Source organism: Salarias fasciatus, chromosome 11, assembly GCF_902148845.1.
Source record: "Salarias fasciatus chromosome 11, fSalaFa1.1, whole genome shotgun sequence".
NCBI lineage: Eukaryota > Metazoa > Chordata > Actinopteri > Blenniiformes > Blenniidae > Salarias > Salarias fasciatus.
Window position 1 is genome coordinate 20,645,374 of NC_043755.1, and position 16,805 is coordinate 20,662,178.

Genomic DNA, 16,805 nt, shown 5'->3' on the forward strand with positions numbered 1-16,805 from the left:
ATGAAGCTTTCACATAAAAAAATATAAATGTAAGATTTTTTTTTTACCTATTTTCATTTATATTAGATTTCTATTATATTTGATTAGTCAGAATGGACCATAAATAAATAAATAAATTAACAGAATGACTGAAATAATATTAGTAGTTAACAAAAAACAGATGAAAAATACCCCAAAATATCAAAATTAAAAGATTTAAAATGCAAAAATAGCTAAAATTGTTTCAATAGATAAATAAGTACATCGTTAATTGAATTTACTTTGTCAGTCATACATTGCAAATTGTTTTACTAGTACACTGACATATGTACAGTATGTTAATAGTTTGTAGAAGCTCCAATGAGTGTGAAACTGCTTTGGTAAATTGCGTCTTCTCCTGCCTGATGCCGGTCTGCCTTAGCTACTGGCAGTAAAGCAGGATCAGCAGCATCTTCAGGGAGTTTAACATTCGATCTCATCCTGCTTTGATTTTCCCCCCAAAAGCCCAGAGTCCTTCCCTCCTCGTGGTTGTAGATGCTTTTAAAAGCGTGCAGAGACGGGTCCAGATGGAAGGATCAGGGTGGACTAGTGTTCAGACGTGGGTGTGACTGGAAGGAAAGGCAGAAATGATCTGTGTGATTATCGAGGTGATCCAGATGTGGTCCAGCTCGGGGAAGATTTGATAATTGCTGCATAAACTGATGACAAATTACAGTGAAGCTGAGAAGGAAACGCACGTGAAGTTTGGTACATATTGTCATTCTATTCATTTATCGTCATATACTGTCTCATATTCCTGATTTAATTATTTTCTTGAGGGATGCAATCTGTTAGCATTTTGTATGTTGTCTCTTAGCTTTTGGTTTGTCAGTATAGTTTGGAGCTATAATTGAAGGGATGAGGATCACTGACCCCGTGGGCCGGAGCGTGGAGCGAGAGGGCAGGAGGGCAGTCTGTGTCACCCCGAAAGAGGAATAATGACCGGTGGATTGTCTCATAATGGATTTAATGGCTGGACACTGCAGCTTGGTCCACAGGCTGAGCAAAATTAGCTGAATTTAAAAAATCCTATTCTACTTCATGTAATGCTTAGCCCACCTACGGGCTTCGCTATTGGTACTCCTCTCTGGCGCCAGCCAATCACTGAGACAAAATCCGAAACCGACGCGCCAATCCTCGCCGTGGGCTGGCACACTGCCACACCCCTTGCAGAGGGTATATCATGAGCGGCCGCACAATGCTCTTCCTTCTTCTTTCTCTTCACTTCACTCCTCACTTCAAGATTCTACATGCAAGACTCGAAGATGGACAAGCCGGCCCGTGAAAAGTCGCCACCCGGCGTCGGGTCATTCTCCTGCCGCAGCTGCAGCACAGCTCTCCTGGAGCAAGATCACCATGAGCGCTGCTTCACCTGCCTGGGCTGGCAGCATCAACACCAGCATGCTTCCTGCCCTGCGTGCCTCACCCTGCCACTCGAGGAAACCCAGCGGCGGGCATCCTTCATGGGCGCCGTCTCTCCGACTCCCGTCCCTGACGACGCTGGCGAAGATCTTACCGCTCCTGCCCCGTATGACTGGGCCGAAGCTAGCGGGGACATTAGCAGGGTGATTCTCTGAATTCGGTGCTCTTTGAGTTCTCTGAGTGTTGAAAAATATTTCACAAAAAATTGTGTTTCTAATAATTGCATCTGATGAAGGCATATTTGAACCTCAGAGAAAATAGGAATTCCCACCTTTAGGCATGAAATCCAAATGAATGTGAAATATTATTGATTTAAAAGGGACTGGCTGGTGCAACATTCAACCCCGTAACAGCGCTTCAACCATGTAAAAGTGCTTTTTTGTTACGGGGTTGAATGTTACGGGGTTGAAGATTTTAAATAAAAGTAGTCACACATCCACATTAGCTAGGGTGTAGAGCATCATATACCATGAGGAAAACAAGAAATTCATGTATTTTACCAAGACAATTATTTGCTTTTACTCAAACAATAGTAAGTATCATTTATGTATGTAACAGAGTTGAAAGGTTGAACTTGACGATGTCAATCTGATGATAAAAACAATTAAATATCACAAATAAAGTATGTTAACTCTTACCTCTCTTTAACAGAATGTGCGGGAAAATGATGAGAGATGTCACTTTCTGGATGCTGAAGAACTTGGGCTGAACCATTATTTTGAAAAGGCTGACGGTACATATGGTGTTACGGGGTTGAACAAAACTGAGGGACATGGTTAAATATAGCCATTGTATAAATTTTTAATGTATTTTTCTTATATTTCTTCAATTTAGCTAATCATAGACAGGAAAATTATTATATTAGCAAAAAAAAATATAGTTACTGGATATTTTTATTTGGTTTATATTCAATGAAAAAGTAACTTTGGTAAGTGGGGACATGTACATTTGGCAGATCGCTAGGCCTCGACAAGTCATAAAATTTTTCTAAACATAATTTTAAAAATATATTTGTGTGCTATATTGCAAATACACATGGATCCTTCAATTTCTTGATTGAAAATGCCTTTTGTGATTCACTTTATATGAAAATATTTGAGGTAAAAGCGCGGGACACCAAAGTGCACCGAATTCAGAGAATCACCCAGCAGCAGCAGCAGCAGCTCTTCCGTGTGGGAGAAATCTACGCGACACGACGATTCTCTCTCCGCCTTCTCCCGAGCCAGCCATCAGAGTGCCCCCCGCGAGCCTGGGGAACACCTCGCGGGGCTCTTCACATCAGTCGCCGAGCACACCAGCCTGGCACTCCCGCCGCAGCCTCTGGAGTCGGCGCAGCGCGACTTCACACTCGGGCTGGCAACCCAGTCACGGACTCGGTCCCGGACTGCTGTGCTGTGTCTCGCCGTGCCATCATTCCAGGCCAACATGCAGCGTGACTGGTGTACGCCGCTCACCGCCAAGGGGGCGGTGAAAGGCTACCGTGAGTACTGCAGTGTGGACGACTGGCCGCCTGTCTCCGGAGTGCCTGTGATAGAGGACTCCGTAAGACTCTGCCTGTTACCCACATCCTCCGCCTGGCCCAGCCAGAAACCCATGCTGCCGTCAGAGAGGGACAGGCTCATGGCGGGCTTCCTGGATTGTGGTTATGCTAATGGCAATCAAGTCTTTGCCCTAGCTAACAACATGACCTTTCTCCAAGGCTGCAGAGCAGCGGAGGCCAGCCCCCTGGAATTCCTCAGCACCCAGCCAGACCCACTCGACTGCCCGCCAATCCTCTTCCTCCCGGGGCTCCGACCAGCGGAGACGGTCCCACGCTCCCGAGCCGCTGAGTGCCCCGTCCGCTCCTCCTCCTGCTTCTGTTGTTTTAATATGTGATTAAAGGCCTCCAGGCCCGTTACATTTCTAAAGAGCAACAGTCTCCCCCGTCTCACCTCTTTTGCGTGACGGAAACATGTAAAGCCCGACGGGGCTTTCTCCCTCCCTCCCTCCTCTACGTGATAAAGCGGAGCAGCGGTGTGAGCGGCGCGCTCACGAAGCCGCCCGGGCGCTCAGGCGAGCAGCGGCCCTCCGCCGCGCCTGCCTCACGGGGCCGCTGGCTCTCCCGCCGTGTGCAACGTACAAGCGGCACGCCGCCGAGGACCTGTTGACAGCCCGCAAGCGCCCCAGGCTGCGTTCTCCGCCTGCACCTCCCTGTGTTAGCAATCGGAGCGTCAGAGTGCCAGGGTTATGCCGATCCGCGTCCCCGCCGCCGAGCACTCGGGCCCCGGCATAATTACTGAGGTATAGGTCAAAAATATCGGGATCATGCCGCCTCCACCAGCTTCGGCTTCAACAAAGCACTGGTTCGCGGCCCCAGGGCAGCCGCCCGCACCGCTTCATGGGACGCCCCGTCCACGGCCCTTTGCCAGGGCCCCCCGTCTCCCGAGGCCGGGAGGGTGAGTGGGCCGTCCCCCCAGGCCGTGGTGCAGCTGCTCCACTTCTAGACTTGATGTGCTGTGCTGGATCCGCTCTCACCCTGGCTGTCCAGGATGTTGATATGCAGTTGCGCCCTGCAGTTCGCGTGTCGCCCGCCTCTTTTCAACGGATTCCTTCATACACGGCTCACATGCCCTGCGGGGGCGGCTGCTCTCGAAGCAGAGGTGTCCTCGCTCCTATGCCGGGGCACGGTAACGGAGCTGAAGGCGGAGGAGGCGCATTCGGAGTTTTGCTCCCACTACTTCTTGGTTCCCAAGAAGAACGGCGGGATGAGACCCATTCTGGCCCTGCGGTTCCTGAATGCTCACATAGCCAGGTTCCGTATGCTGATGGTCAAACACCTCCTGGAGAGCGTCCGCCCCGGGGACTGGATGACGTCAGTCGATCTCACGGACGCCTACATCCACATCCTCATTCTGAGGAGGCACAGGACCTTCCTCCGGTTCACCGTGGGAGACCGGTATTTTCAGTATACCCGGCTCCCCTTCGGCTATTCTCTCGCTCCTCGCACCTTCACCAAGTGTGTCAAGGCCGTGCTGGAGCCTCTCCATCGTCGTGGTCTGAGGATCCTCACCTACATCGTCGACTGGCTGATACTAGCGCCCTCTTATCAGGAGGCAGTGGAGCGTACAGCCCAGGTCCTGCTAACCTGGTATGCCAGACTGACTTTATGTGTTACACACAAAGACAGTCTGGTACCGCGCCATTGGGGCAGCATTTCAAATTGGCAACGAGAGGCAGGACTATTGAGCAAAGAGGACCAATCCAAGAAACAAGGCTGTGACGCAACGACAATGCGACGTACGCAGCGCTCCGTTGTAGTCGTTTTGTAATCCAAAACATGGGATCATGGCATGGAGTTTTACGTCCTTTTTACCCCCAAATTCCACCGGACGCTTAAGCGCCATGCCGGCGTCTTGTTCCTGAAGTCAACGCACACCGGGAGCGCGGCGCAGCACCATGCCATTTAGAAGCGATGACCTGGAGTGAATCACCAGCACTGTGGCTCGGGCCTCTGTTCTGGTGATCCGCCGTAACACCGGTGCTTCTGGGACACGGCGTGGCGCATTTTTGTCTGGTGGAATTTGGGGGCTAGAAAGAAAAACCTTCAGAGCCAATTCTTGCTTTGGTTTCAGTGCCGAATTCAGTTCGTTCAAAACTTCAGACAAAGCCGGGATAAAACCTTGCTGTGTTGCGGCTGCCACCATGATTGTTTTGAGGGGGTTTTAATATGACGCATAGCTAACTCCCGCCTCTCGTGGGCTGTGATTGGCCCGGCAGAAGTTTGCCGGGCAGAAGTCAGATTCAGTTGGCGCGGTACCAGACTGTTTCCCCATGTATCCCTGAGCATGGAGAGACAGTCTGGTGTGCCAGGCTAAGGTCCTGCACCACATCGAGCTCCTGGGGTTCATGGTGAACCAGGACAAGAGTACGCTCACCCCAGGCTGGCTTATCTGGGGCTGCAGTTGGATGCTCTCACCATGACAGCCTGCCTCTATGAAGAGAGGCAAGCCTCTCGCCTTTCGACCCTGAGGTCCCTGATAGCGGTGCCCGTAGCCCAGGTCCGCCTGATCAGGACCGCTCTGGGACTGATGGCCGCGGCCCACCCTGTGGTTTGGTTGGGCCTTCTGCACATGCGGAGGCTCCAACAGTGGTTCTGTCGCCTCCGCTTCTTGGGGAAGCAGGACGGATGCAGAAAGGTCTTGATCTCCCCAGGCACGTCAGGATCTCCTCTTCTGGATTGATCCTGCTCTCCTTATGCAGGGAGTTCCCATGGGTTGCATGTCGCATCACGTAGAGGTGTTCACAGATGCATCTCTCGCAGGATGGGGGGGCATTCTAGGCCACCTCGCGGTGGGCGGTGCCTGGGACTCCACGCACATTCACATCAATGTGCTGAAAATGATGGCGGTGCAGCGGGTCCTGCTCAATTTCCAAGCCAGGCTGCAGGGCAGCCATGTGCTCGTCAAGTCGGACAACACCATGGTGGTGAACAGGCAGGGGGGGACGCGGTCTCCCCCCCTTCATCGCAAGGCAGTGGAGATTCTACTGTGGGCGGACCGGCACCTCGCCTCTTTTACAGCGCGACACGTGTCCGGGGTTCTCAACGTCGGCGCAGACAGAATGTCAGGGCAGCCCACTCCACGACAAGTGGGGCCTGTCCCCGTGGGTTGCAGCCCAACTCTGGCACAGGTTCGGCCACCCAGTGGCAGACCTTTTCACCAGTGCAGAGAACGCACAGTGCCCACTCTGGTTCTCGCTCAGGTCATCAGACGGACCCCTTCTCGGGGTAGACGCCTTCGTGCATAGAGTCTGGCCTCCGGGCCTCCTGTATGCGTCCCCTCCAACCCGCTTCTTAGCCCCATTGCTGCGCAGGGTGAGGGTGCAGAACCTCCACCTGATGTGGTGGCCCCGGACACCCCGAGCGCCTGATGGTTCCCGGACCTGATCCAGTTGGCAGTCGGAGACCCATGGCTGATCCCCAATGGGCCCGACGCCTTGCTGCAGGCAGGGGGTGCCCTCCAGTCCCACCCTGTCCTGGGTGGGAGACTCTTGGCTTGGAAGCTGAAAGGCTGAGATTAGTGGAACTCGATCTCTCCCCAGTGGTGGTTTCCACCATCCAGAGTGCCAGGGCCCCCTCTGCTGTGAAGGCCTACAGGTCTCGATGGCAGCTCTTCACGATGTGGTGCTCAGAGAGGGGTCTGGACCTGGTCTTCTGTGCTATTAGTGGAGTTTTTGAGTTTCTCCAGGCCCTGCTGGACAGTGGTCGCGCTGCATCCACTCTCGCGGTGTTTGCATCGGCCATTAAGGCGGGCCATGGCGGCTTCGGCCATTTTTCTGCGCGGTCACCCGCTGGTGAAGCGCTTTCTACATGGGGCGTGTCAGTTTAGGCCGCCCCACAGGCATGTGGTTTCCATGTGGTACCTCCATACTGTGCTGGATGGTCTGAGGGAGCACCCCTTCGAGCCTTCGGAGCTTGCAGAGGACCGCTTTCTCTCCTTTAAGGCTGCTCTCCTATTGGCGCTGGCATTCGCCAAGAGAGCTGGGGATCTCTGCGCTCTGTCGGTCCATCCCTCCTGCATGGTGTTCAGTCAGGATGGGGGCTTAGTGCACCTTTGGCCTAACCCGGCCTTTCATCCCAAGGTGATCACTTCGGACTTCCGGTCGAGAGTGATCCGGATCAGGGCACTTGGCTCCCTGTGTGGCTCGTCTGGGGATGACCCCCGGCTGCGGTTGCTGTGTCCGGTCAGGGCTCTGCATTACTATGTTGAGCGCACAGCTGGCTTTCGCACCACCGACCAACTGTTTGTGAGATTCGGGACCAGGGGGCGTGGAGCCCCGCTGTCCTCCCAGCATCTCGCCCACTGGGTAGGGGGCACTACTGCGGCTGCCTACAAGGCACTGAATCGCCCGCCTCCGGCAGTGATTCGCGCTCACTCCACACGGAGCATGGCAGCTTCTGCGGCCCGGTGCAGAGGTGTCACAGTGGGTGACATCTGCCAGGTTGCATCCTGGGCGTACGCATCCACCTTTGTGCAGTCATATCTGATGGATATGTGCACAGACACTGTGGCCATGTCAGTTGTCAGCGAGAACAGGAGTTCTGTCGCTTAGCTGTGTTACCTCTCGTCCAGTCCGGCTTCTGCTTCCCCGGGGGGGATCCCGACCAGGCGCGGTTTGCCGCCCGCCGTTGTGATTATGTCTTGGCGGCCGCCGTGTGTGTGCGCCGTTGTTACGGTGCTTGGACACATTGCGGGCAGCGCCTCGGTGCAAGGCTGCTTGCCCTAATGTTCTTGGAGGTTGTTGTGGCCGTACTGGATGCACGGCCTGTTTACTTCCGTCTTTTTCCGCCCCAATCCTGTCAGCACGCCAGCTGGGAGTACATTCATCCCTACGGCCTCTGCCTTGGTGAGTACCAATAGCGAAACCTGTAGGTGGGCTAAGCATTACACGAAGTATAATTAGTAGTTACTGAACGTAACTCCAGTTCTACAAGTGTATGCGTGCCCACCTACCTGCTGGCCCAGCTGTCTTGCTTCCTTTTCTATGGCTGTTTCAGAAGAAGGAGGAGCATTGTGCGGCCGCTCATGATATACCCTCTGTGAGGGGCGTGGCAGTGTGCCAGTGCACGGCGAGGACTGGCGCGTTGGTTTCGGATTTTGTCTCAGTGATTCGCTGGCGCCAGAGAGGAGTACCAATAGCGAAGCCCGTAGGTGGGCACGCATACACTTGTAGAACTGGAGTTATGTTCAGTAACTACTAATTATACTGCTTATATTTACTGAAGAAGACAACCTCCTGAAGTACTGCCATGTCACTCAGTAGAAGAAAAGTTTTGTGTTTACACAACATTCTGAAAATGACATCTTTTTAAACAGAAATACTTAAAATGTCGTAGCTCCAGCCACAACAACCTCTGAATCATTCTATTCAGTGTCACGTCTCTTTATCTGCTGATGCTTTGGCTTCTGTACTGCTGGTCCAAGGTGAGTTTAGTCCTCTCAGATATTCATGCATGTACATGGGTCTGTCAGTATCTCCCTCTGCGCTGACTCCATCACTAATCAATGTCTCCTCTCAAACCATTGATTTCTGTGTCATTGGAGGATTTCTGGGAACTGCAGCTGTCACTTCTAACGTAAAGTTCAGACGGAGAAAAGAAGAGGACACATTCCAGATGCAGGAGTGAAGTCTGGGAATATCGGCATTAATATCACACACTGCTATCACTGGGTTTGATGAATATCCAGATCACTGATGCAGCTTTCGTCCTGAAACCGTGGAACAGAACTGAGAACATCAGCGAAAACAGATGGATAGATGTCTTCAAAAGAAAGATTGAAACTGATGTTTGTCACCTTTGACTGGCGCTCCTACAGCTTCACTCATCCTTGCTGCAGCTGTTAATGCACATCCATCCACTGAGAATTTTCTGTAATTGTGTTTTGGTTTTTTCACCTTTACTCTTATGGTCTGCTGTATTTCATATAATGTGTAAGATCATTTTACTATACAGTGTAAAATGAAATGCATTATATCATATTGTGGATTATAATTGACTTTATTTCATCGAGTGCTTGAAATCATTGTATTTCTACCTAACCATTCCCTTTAAAAACAATAGTGTAAAAAAACAACATTCTTTATTTTCATTGTAAAGGCCAAGTTGTGTGTAATTCTTTGTTCAGAAGCACTTTGCGATACATTTATTATATTGTTCATTTTATTTTTGTTCCAGTTACACCCTCAATAGAGCACTCCAACAGTATAGCATGATTTCACACAACACTGGAGATGACTGTGTTCACAGAGTTTTTCAATACTAAATATGCTAATCTATTATAGAAAGGGTAGATTTTATATATGAAAATATATCTCCAAACTCAAACTGAAGAATTGCACACTTTAAATGACTGAAAAGGTGTATTCATGCTTGATTACATCTAGAATGAGATAAAAACTTTATTCTGCATTTTACAGCTTTCCTGAAAGTTATCAAGGAGCTGCTGGATTTAATTTAATCACTGGGCGTGCTCCACGATTTATCTCCTTGAACAGAAACACATCTGTGTTTTTTTTTTAATTAGTGATGTGTCTCAAAAACAAACAACCCTCTTATTAAATGATATTTGATCTCTTAACTTTGAAAACTGTTGAATACAAACAGGAAAAATTAATTAAAGGAATCAAAATAAGCATTTTTAAAATTAAATTAATAGCTGTTTTCTGAAGTTTAATGTTTTGATCAATATTAGCTTTGGAGGCATTTTTAACACCATATGGCATAAATGGACTTATCCAGTTTGTGCAACAGAAAAGAATGAATGATCTTGTCAAATGTGTCATAAACACAATTCAAGGATGAAGTTTCTAATCTAAAACTATTGATATATTTTTATTACCTACAGATTTTGATCATTTAGTCCTGAACTTATATTGATGATTATCCAGATGTCCATATATTCGTAATAAAACACCAACTTCCAACAAATGATGCAATTAAAGTCTTTAATAGGTTTTACAATTATTTTAATGAGTTCTTCTGAGGGTCAAGATTATATAGTTAATTGCAATGAAAATGAAAATATTGAATAAGCTCACATTTACATTTCATTGATATATGTTTGGGGTCAAACAGGAACAATTACCTTGAAATGCTTTGTCTTTTCAGTCGTATCTACATCTGCAGTGAATGAAACACCACTTACAAAAAATAGAGTTTTGGTGAAAAGGAGGATTTTCCATTTCCAATCCGAAAGAATCAACAGTGAACACATAATCTGTGTGTAAGTGTTCCCACTGTAAACACTGTATTCCTTTAACCGGGCTGTTTTTGGATGCAGAACTGGGATGTTTGGATGATGAAGGACTTCAAACTTTGCAGACATAATTTTCCTCAGACCAGCGGCCTGAGAAGAAGAAGAATGTACTGGATAAATGAAAGTTGTCTCTCTTTTCATTTAGCTTTCAGGGAAGTGTGACATTCATTCCTCTCTATTGTTTGGGGGGGGGGGGTGGGGGGGGGGGGTTGCGCTGGTGGGGCTGCGCACAGTTAATACACTGTCTGTTCACTATAATGACCTGATCGATATAAAACTGAGGCGTCTGTCTGCGGTCTCATTAAAATGAGGCACCTGCGTTCCAAAGGGCTGCCTCATGCTTATTCACAAAACAACAACTCCACTGAGTGTTTATTGATCCTCTCAGACCCGTTTGAACGGTTTACAGGCACTAAACGAGGTTTCAGGCGTCACGCGGCCATCGTCGAGTTGAGATTTGAGCGAGGATGGTGGAGCGTGGTGGCAGTAATCCTCCGCCTCCCTTCATCACTTTTTACATCTCATCCAAAAACAAGGCAGCTGACAGAAAGCTGAAATTAAGCAGCCATTATACTGTGCCTCTGTCTCGCCCTCGCTCTCTGCTCCTCACAGCACAGCCACATTTAATTCACTTGCTTTATCTCCTGCTCCTTTGACATTACCTTTTCATAAAGCGCGTCTTTTTTTTTTCCTTTTTTGCTGCAGTATCTGCTCTTTTACAAAGTGCTTTCAGCAATTCTGCAGCAATCTATGGGTAATCTCCACCTCTCCTTTTCATAATGTCTCATTTCTGCCAAGCGTCCCAAAAAACCAGAGCCTTTTCTCCAAAATAAAAGACATAATTTGCCACCATGTAGCGGCTGTTATGAGGCTGTTCTCGTTTTTTTTTTTTGTTTTTTTTTTCCTTTTTCCTGCAAATATAATGTCTTGTCTCTAATGTAAAATTGAAGGTTATTTGAAAAAAATACAGCTCATGAAGGCTTTAACACCTGAGATTTTGGCTCAATGTGCAGAAAATGTTTAATTGGCAGAAAGAGGAACACTCGCTTACTCTGTCTTTTTTTTAATTATCACTATTGTTTTGTCACGTTGAATCAAAGCTAAATAACAAGACTTTTTGTTCAACAGACATAAATTATACGTTTTTCTATTGTCTCAGTGAAAATGGATCTCTTTTCCAAACTGAATCCTGTAATTAAAACGTCCTCCGACAGCGACTGCTTAAAGCAGGAGTTTGGTGACACTTTCAGCGCTTCTCCAGTCTCTTGAGCATTCATTGCAGTTACACTAATGAAACGACTGCAGCACGGTCGTGTATCCATGGGGAGCAGACGTCGTAAAAACAGGGTGACTGTGCATAAAGGAGGCAGAGAAAAAGCTGCAAGTTCACAAAAGCAAATGGAGATTATTACACAACGGTGCTCTGAATTTGGGTCAGTACAACTTCTGTGTTCCACTGCTCCGGTTTCAGAGTGCCTTAATGGTAGAGGAGTTGGTGGTTTTTAGAGTTGAGAGTCACCCGTAACAGTAACACAACTTCATATTCTGAACATGTGAATGTCAGTGGACTCATTGTGCAGTTGTTCATGTTTTATGGCATATACAGTATGTGTGTTGTTTCATGACTAAAACAAACAGCAGCACCAACTTGTGGCCTGGCATGCTAACTACATTGTTTTTATCCTTTCTGCCGTTTCCATGTAAACAGACATCATTTTCAAAATGTTTCCTTGTTGAATGTGAAAAATTTCCCAAACAAAAACGTGAAAACAACATGTGTTCTCGTGAAACGTTGTGTAACAGAACATTCTACAATTTGTTGTTTCTCCACTGTCATCTGAGTTTGCTGTAAGCGACCATCATCTGGATTCCAGTAGCAGCAGTTTTTATGCTGAAAAAGACCAAAATTCAGGTGGGAGGAGTGAATATCAGCATGTTAACACAGCCTCATCCCTATGATCACTGTACTTGAGCTCCAGAGTGAAGAATGTTTCACCCACGGTAGGCTTGCGCAACTATTGGTCTGGATGTTTCACACTCTACTAGTAAATTCGTTTTTACTGTGAAATGAGCTCGAGTCCATTGAAAGCTTTGTAGTCAAGAAGTAAGAGTTCTCAGTGGATCTTTTGACACCCAGGCAGCCGGTGCAGAGCCTGAAGCTCAGGGGTAATGTGATGAGCCCTGACCTCTAACCTTTCTAATTCCCTCCATTTTTTGTATTGTATGGAGTTTTAAATCAAAGCACATAACTGTTAAAAACTGCATAATATAGCTCGAAAAGCCGAGATGAGACAAAACAAGAAAAAAGCTGAAGTGTGAAAACCTCAGCAGATGTGACATGACAAGAAGAGTCGGAAACCCTGAAATCAAGCAGTTGAAAAGTGACAAATGAGATTTTTTACTTTTTTACTCTCTTTTTCCAGATGTGTGTTTTAAGACGCAGCGTGGAATCTACTGCTACATCTCGTCAATCACCCAGTGCCAGAAGGCTCCTGATCACTGACACCGTCTGATCCTCCTCAGGCTCACAATTACTTCTTTCCCTCTGAGATACTAATGTTATGGGCAGCCTCACTCCTCTCTGATTGCTGCCGCCGTTTCTCCCGTCTTCTTATTGCCTCCATCTCTTATCCACTTCAGTCCGTCTTTACAATCTCCACCTGAGAAAGTCTCCAGATTTAGTGGCAGCTGCAGAAACCAAAGTGAACATCTCCAGAGACTCTTTCAAAGGATTCTGAATTTCAGTTAGTCTTATTATCTCTTTCGCGAGGCACCATGAGCCTGAATAACTCAAGCAAAATGCTAAACTTTTGTTGCGTTTCAACGCCATGAAACTCCATGGTAGCATTAGTAAACAAACATCTGTTTCAAAAAGTGTCAACGTGAAACTTTAAAGGTGAAGAAGATACGATTTTATTAGTTCACCACTGCTGAAATATGCCGTCAATCCCTCCATTCCAAAAGAATCCCAGATGTAAAGAATAAAGATCTTACAAAGTCTCTACTAAATTGGTTTTTATTTGCCTTTGTCAGCGTTTTATTGAGAATCAGGATCCATGCCTCGGAACTCCTGACTGTTCAGTGTGCTGCTGTTATATTTTACAGGATATTTCATCAAAAATACTTGCCTCCATTCCATCCTTGGGATTCAGTGGCCTTTGTTCATCCGTCACGAAGATCTATGGGAGATTACCAACCAGGAAATGAGGAAGTGGAGGTGATGGAACGTATGCTCAGGAAAACCCAGGACTACGTGACAAGACCAGCGCTGTCTCGGAACCTGCAGGTGAGACAGGAAATCCATGTAAGCATGTCTGTTTCAGTCAAATTTTATATTTAATGTATTCATTTTGCGTAAAAAAAAAGGGTTTATTGATGCCGCATTCTATTTCTAAAGAAGAAATCCAATACTACTGTACATTTTGTTCATTTCTCTTCAATCCTCATTTCATTAACTTTGTTTCAATACAGAAAATCAATCTCAGAGACGAAAGTACATATAGTTTGTGATTAACTTTATTCAGGAGAAACCCTGTTAGTTTGTTCTCTGCACTTTATTTGCAGCAGCATCACCATTAAACATGAAAGAACAAAAATAAATGACACTCAATTCACGACACTGCGTCAGCAGAGCTAAGCTTGTAGGTTCCCGCTGAAAAAAGGAGAAACATCAGAATTGTGCCATTTTTCAAGATAAACAACTCTGAGAAACATGAGGTGGGCTGCAGATTATTCAGCGGGCCTGGGCTGATCGGTGAACCATTTGCAGCTGAAGGGACGAACAGTGTTTTATTTTATTTTTCATTTGGATGCCGAGTGACACTAAGAGCTCCGGCTCATTATCACAGTGACCTGCCTCCCAGAAGAACGAGACAGAATACACAAAGCCCCATTTACACAGCATTATTTCAAGTGAAAACATCTTTTCGCAGATATGTTTCAAAAAACTTTTGTGCTTGCATGGAAACATTTTGAAAACGATTTACTCTGAAAATGATGTTGTTGGCATGTTCAGCCACTAGTGGGGGTGTTGTTTGTTTTTGTAAGAAAACTACACATAGATGCAGAGAATAATATGCTATAAACATTAAAACTTGGGCTGCCAGAGAGGTAATTGCATCAATTGTGATTAATTATTGTAGGAAAGATTAAAGATTTATGTTTTTGATCGTGATTAATCACATAATTAAGCTGAGGGTTTTTTTCAGTCTGAAAAAAGTATATTTAACATGGACATTGTATTATGTGGATCTACAAGGTGCTTTATGTTGAAAGAAAATCCAATAAGGTCAAAAGGAAGTTCTTTCTCTATGTTTGATTCCCAATCAAGATTCTCTGGTAAGAAATCAGTCACTGCAGGAAGTCCCCATGCAGAAACTTCAACAATGACTTTAAATTCACCTTTTGAACTGATTGGACTGATGAATGCTTTACGTCGAGGTCTGAAAACTGCTTTGAAATGCAAAACAACAGAATTTTAAAAATGCAATTCAAAGTATGATTTGTCGTGATTAACTATGGAAATGATGTAATTGATTGTGATTTAAGAAAACAATTATTTTGATTGCCCTAATCAAACCAAAAATATGGAGCAGCCCCAAAATGCTTCCCATAGCTAATCACGTTTACCAATTCTCACACACCACCGGAGTGTGTCCATCCACTGGGAGCAGTTTGGGGTCTGGATCTCACTGATGGAAAACCTTGGCAGGACTGCAGACACTCAAAACCAGAAAACTCGTTTTTCTCCCAGCGCAGGAGGTCAGATACACAGACATGTATTAATACATCCAGACTTTGGTCTTTTCTCTACTTTCGGTGACTCCAAATGTCTGTGCTTGTTTTCCTCTCAGCTCAACCTGCCGCAGGCAAGCAACACTTGTATCCCTGTTTTTAGTGTAACTGAAGAAAAATGAAAAGTGGGACTGAAGTTGTCTTACACAGCGTGAGATAAGGATTATACTTAAAGTTGTTAAAGTCCTGAAAAGTCAAAGATTGGCGTCGTGGTGGTTTCTGGCAGATTTTAATAAAGGACATTTCGCAGTTCGAGTTGATTGGGAGCATCCGTCTGCCAGCTTGAGCCGGTGGTGTTTAAAGCAGCTTCATCTCGGCTGATTAGATGTGGACCTTGCTTCAGCACCGCGGCTGGCAGACAGGAACTAAGATGAAAAGCCAATTTATTTCCCGTTCCATCAAACCAAAGCACCTCTTTGTCACAATGTAGACTTCAACTGAGGCAGCTAGAGCTTTCTGAACTGCGCAGTACAAAATGTGCGTATCTGTCACTCTGATGGGATTTTTGATCAGCTGAAAGGTTGGTTTTACTCTCCTGATGATGTGTTGTTGCAACAGGTTTAGCAACTGAGCTCAGACTTCAGTTTCACGCAGACAAAGTGACAAAGTCATTTCAGTTTCTTGGATTTAGATGTAATATGTGAAATATTATGACCTTTTGTTCTTACTGATTGAATGAAAACGGAGCAAGATGAACCCAGAAGAAGACATACCAAACTTTGACATTAAGTGTTTTCCTTGCTCACATAATTTTCTTGTACTGAACCATTCCAAGAACTGTGAATTCCAACCTTCCTATTCTATATCAGTTCAAATGCCCTGTGCAGCTTCGGGTTCATTAATTACCGCCATGATCCACTGCAGACGGGGAGAAGGTCATCTCAGCAATTAGTTCTCATTCTTCGATCTGCGGTAATTGCCTTTCTGCTTTCTATCCAGACAAATGTAACATGAGTTTGATTAAAAGTATCAGCCAGTGCACCAGTTCATCATGAATGTTTTTTAAAAGAATGATCCTATCTCCTTCTCTAATGCACCCATCCATGTGCACGTGTTTCAGATTGCTTGATGTTTATGGAAATCCAAGTAATTAAAATGATGTCTTCCAATTTGACAGATTTTTGTGAAGCATTGACAATGTTGGTTTTTTTTTTCTGAGCAACATCAGTGAATAATAAAGAATACATAAGTATGTGTTTATCACATTCTCCGTGACTGGTGAATGCTGCTTGGTTAATTTAAAACTCAGAAATAAAGTTCTTACTCCTCAAAAGGCACAGTTTACCTGTGATAATCTACTTAAATGAATCAAATCACTTATTTGCATCTTTTGAACGTTGTCTGTTCAACTCACAACTGTTCAACAAAGTAGTATGTGTTGCGATTCAAATGTATGTTTTTCTGTGTTTTGAGTTTGCTGAAACAAAGAAGGCAACACCTGCCTCACTGATCTGATTACTTGTTGGTTCTAATGCTATGTATCAATATCACTCTATCATTTAATTATGAGAAGGAAATTAAACTCAGCGTGGGAAAATTATTTGGAAGAACTTGTCAGATTAAATTATAACAGTGTTATTATTTACTTGAACAGTAAATATGCCTTTGGGTCAATTTTATGGTCATCAATTAACCTCACGTGCATTTTTGTGAGGGATGAGGATGCATGTTTCCTCCTGTGGGATTAAACTTCAGTAGCTGTAGGAGATCTATGCACGCACTGGGAGAAACTGCAAATTCCATGCAGAAAGATCCGGCCAGAATTTGAACCCAGAC